Below are 4,751 nucleotides of genomic sequence, written 5' to 3'. Positions count from 1 at the left end.
TTTTTGCAGGAGCTATAATAGCCCTTATGTAAATGTAAGGTGGTATTTATGTGTCTGCTTAGCTCAGAAATTTGAATCCAGACCAACATATTTGCATGACATAATAGAGTAAAATTCAAAAATTTCTTGGTGAACTTCCTCATCTTATTCATCCTAAAGATTTAGTTGTTAAGTGGCAGTTGAGATTATGCTGAACATATTCATCATGCTTTCTAAAACAGCTAAGGCATTAAGTAGGCATTCATTGGATTGTGACATTCTTTTAGATTGTTTGTGTAGTACTCCTCTTAGTGGTGGGTGGATATCATTGCAATCATCATTACCATCAAATACTATTAGAGAAGTCAGTCTCTGGATCCGTTTACGGAAAGACAGTCTCTGGAGGGGTGAGGAAATGAACTCAATAAATTGAACATAATAAAAGAGCACATGAAAAAGGTTTGTATTAAAAAATGCTGAAGTGGGAGTGGCAGGAAAGTAAGGGTTTATATTCTTTCTTTAGATGGGAGTGATACAAACACAGTGTTTGGCAACAACTATAGGTCAAGGGGAAAATTTTTTTTATTACCTTCTGTGATAGTTACTTGTTTATTCAATTTTCAAATAACATTGAATGCTTTAGATCCTTGTGTAACTTGAGAAGTCCGTATGCTTCAGTTACGATTTCTTTATGGGAGTTAACACAAATGTTCCTTGGTTTGAAATAGTTGTACATATACCATTGTGAGCTTGCTCTGGAATCTGATGAACTAAGCCCAACTCTTGCTTCAGTCATTTAAATAGAAATATGATTCTTTGTAAGAATTGTATGACTGTTTTTTCAAGCCTAGTTTCTTTTCTGTGAAATCAGAATAATTGTGGGATGTTGGAAGAACATTTAGTTCTTAGACAACCTATGAAAAGCCCTTCACACAAGACTTCTGATATCTAATAAGTCTTCAATAAATGTTATACACTATTATTAAACATTGTATGGTACAAATACAAAGCTTGTTTTTCTAATTAAATTCTGTTTTCATTGGTTTATTTTGTAAAAGTTTATGTAACCTTCCAGTGTTTAACTGGGGAATGAGAAGTCCCTGAGACTAGAGGAGGAACTGCCTGTTAGAAAGTTTCTTTAAGATTTTGGGAATGTTCTCTATCTCCATCTATTGACAATATCTAGGTTTGGCCTCATTGGTAAAATCATCCCAAATCATTCCCACTAGAACTAATGTTTCCTTTGAACTTACTTGAAACATTATATTACATTCCCATTACATTGTTTTGTTATTAATATACACAGTACATCTCCAAATTAGATTGTAAACACCTTGGAGGGAAGAGTGTTTTTGTGAGTTTAACCTCTCTCAACTTCAATTTCCTTAACCAGAAAACAAGGATAGTAATACTTGTTGAGAAGGAATATTGTGAAGGTTGAGTGAATAGCATGTGTGAAAACACGTATTGTAAATACTAGTGTATTGTAGACCCCCAATAAATGTTTATTCCTTGCTTTTTCTTATTTCTTTTAGCTCATACAGAAAGGTTTTGTGGCTTCTATGTGCCAGGCCCAGTGTTCTGCTCTGTAGCAAGAACAGAAATGAGGAAAACATAGGCATTGCCTCCAAAGAACTTGAAGAACTTGTTGCACAGATTAGATTAGAGTATAAGAAGATTAAAACAAAAATAGAAAAGTTCTATGAGTTACAAACACAGCTGCAGCAAGCCAAAAGTTGGGGAATACTTTCTGTATGAAGAGAGAGTCAAGAAAGATATGGTGGTAGGCCGTTTCTTAGTGGAGAAATTAATTTGCTGTAGATTATATTTTTCAGAAAAGGACAACTACAATATTGAAAACTCAGGTCAATCAGTTTCAGAGTCTATATTTTTTTTAAACGTGTGACATATAACACTTTCAAAAGGATGATAAATGGATATTAATCTTAAAAATTATTTTGAAAATAGTTTCTTTTTATTATAAACAGTAGTTGTCAGTAGAAGATTCAAAATGTGGATTTCTACAATTGATTTTGTATGAGAGGAATTTCTATTTTGTTTCAATTTTAGTCTGAATGATGGAATTTTCTTTGGCTGATTTGCCTTAAGAATTAAGAATTAGATACAAGTCTTTCAGAACTTAATTATTCATTTTTGATAATTTGGAGGCAAAAAAACCTTTCAAGAAGTCATTATTAAATTGTATCTGAAATAGAAGTGGACAAGCATAAAAATCATATTGCCACAAAATTTCAGAAATTTAATATCTAAGAGTTTTTAAAGTGATCTTTATTAAAACTGATTTTTAAAATTCTTTTGCTAGTGCCTCTTCTTCCTAAAAGATATTTTTTTCTGGGTGGAAAGTTGTAAGCTGGGAAGGGTTCAAGTATTGATGCAATAGCAAATCAGTTTTTACACAGTTACACTGCCTTTCAAAGAGACAAATGAAGATCAGTTAAAAGTAAATGACATTCTTTGTAATATGGAATCTAAAGAAGGGAATATTAAGAGCTCACCAATGGATGTGATTCACTGATTTAGAAGAATGAGACAGCACAACTGCACACACCCATTTATGCCTCAGTGCAGTCATTCTTAGATGTCATATTTAATTCCTATAGAGATAAAGCTGGAATTAGCTGTTAAAAAAACTTGAAACTGAAGAATACAGTGAATTGGCAATTTAATTTCCTTGTAAATACTCCTTCAGAATTGCCTTTAATGACTCTTTTTCTTTGCTTCTTCTGTTATATCATCATCTTTGAAACATCATTCTATTTGCTGCCAATAATCATACCCTGAATTTGAGAATATTCTCTCCATTTTTATTAATCTGTTCATTCATTCAGTAAACTTAATGAACATTTAAAATATGTCAGGGGCTCTGCCATGCAGGGTTATAATAGTATTGTTTTAGTTATGGTCATTACCTTCTCAAGGTGCTTATGATCTAGTGAAGATGCTGGACATGAGTGATTATGCTGATTGATTTTCTGCTTGTTCTTTATACAACACTAAGTATTGTTTCAACTTAGAGAATGCTATGATTGATTATTGTATAATTCTCAAGAATTTTGTACTTAACATTATCTCAAGCAAACTTTGTTAACTTCTAAATTCAGTAGCACACCATGTAAATTGCCTTAATATCTACTCGCCTGCCCTTCTTGCTAAAAACTTTATATTTTTCAGCCATCCTCAATTCGTATATGATTAAAAGGATAGTTGTTCCCATTGCAAGCTCAAGTGTAAATCCAGGTTAGTCCAAGTTCATGGTCTTCAAAGTGTAGTTTGCAGCTCCCTGAAGCCCTCCTAAATCCCCTCTGAAAGTTCAAAACTATTTTAATTATCATGTTAAAAAGTTTGCATTTTTTAGTGTGTTGACATTTTTAAATTAATTAATTTATTTTAATTAGGTATATATGACAGCACAGTGCATTTTGATTCATTGTATACAATGGCAGCACAACTTTTCATTTCTATGGTTGTACGTGATGTAGCATTGCACCGTTTGTGCAGTCATACATATACCTAGGGTAATGATGTCCATCTCATTCCACCATCTTTCCTGCCCCCATACCTGCTCCTCTCCCCACTTTGCCCAATCAAACTTCTGCATTTTTCCCAGGGTCCCCACCCCCCATTATGGATAAGCATCCACTTATCAGAAAGAACATTTGGTTAGTGTGTTGACATTTGATGATGATGATGCAAAAGATGGCACCTTAGCATGAGTCTAAACAGTGACCCTAAAGTGTACTTACGTATAGTCATTGGATTCTTCACTACCAAGCACTAGAAGTATAAAATGTCTATTTCAATTAAGACTGGCATGATGAAGCAATAAAAATTAATTTTGTTAAATTAAAAAACAACTGTAAGCATTCTTAGTCTATATCCTGTGTTTAATATCTCTAATAGTAACATTTTTGGGGGCAGGTATTGGGGATTGAACTCAGGGGCACTCAACCACTGAGCCAAATTCCCAGCTATTTTGTATTTTATTTAGGGACAGGATCTCGCTGAGTTGCTTAGTGCCTCACTGTTGCTGAGGCTGGCTTTGAACACTCCTGCCTCAGCTTCTGGATCACACCCAGCCAATAGTAACATTTTGTAACTCTTTTTACATATATTTTTTTTGTTGTTGGACCTCACCCATGGTGGCTTGTTTCCTTTATGTTTAGAGATATTTGACTTTCACTTGCTTATTTTCTTTGGAACTTTATTTATAGATCTTTGAAGTCCTAGATGAAGAATTTCTTAGAAGAATTTATGGTTGTGAGTAAAGCTATCTGAGTGCACTACTGCTTTGACACCACTTTTTTCTTAAAACAGATTTCTGCTATGTGAAGTTAACATATAGACCAATGGCGCTTAAGTTTTAAATCTTTGGGTTTACTTCATGGAAATAGTTAAAATAATTTTAGAGGAAAGACTTGCTTGACCTAACTTTAAACAGAGATGCCCCAAGCTCAGCTATTTAACTATTGACAAGCATTGGGGTAATGAGTTTCAGAACTCAAGACTGATCAATCAATTGTAGGTAGAGAGGCTGGATCATGTGAGAATATAGTAGCTTCTAAAGGAACATGGTAACTTCTAAGGGAATAATGAGTGAACAACATTTCTGCTTGTTCTTTCGAGAGTAATGCCCAACTTTTGTAGTACTTGGTTAACAAGGATCTAACAACACACCTGTTTTACTGTTATAGTAGTTTTAGAAAGTGAATTTTGTGACTTAAGTTTTCTGAAAACATGGATGAGTGAAATTT

Source organism: Marmota monax, unplaced genomic scaffold (genome assembly GCF_021218885.2).
Source record: "Marmota monax isolate L192 unplaced genomic scaffold, Marmota_monax_Labrador192_F-V1.1 WCK01_AAM20220418_F8-fsc00046, whole genome shotgun sequence".
In the NCBI taxonomy this organism is placed as follows: domain Eukaryota; kingdom Metazoa; phylum Chordata; class Mammalia; order Rodentia; family Sciuridae; genus Marmota; species Marmota monax.
This window is presented reverse-complemented; position numbering follows the sequence as displayed.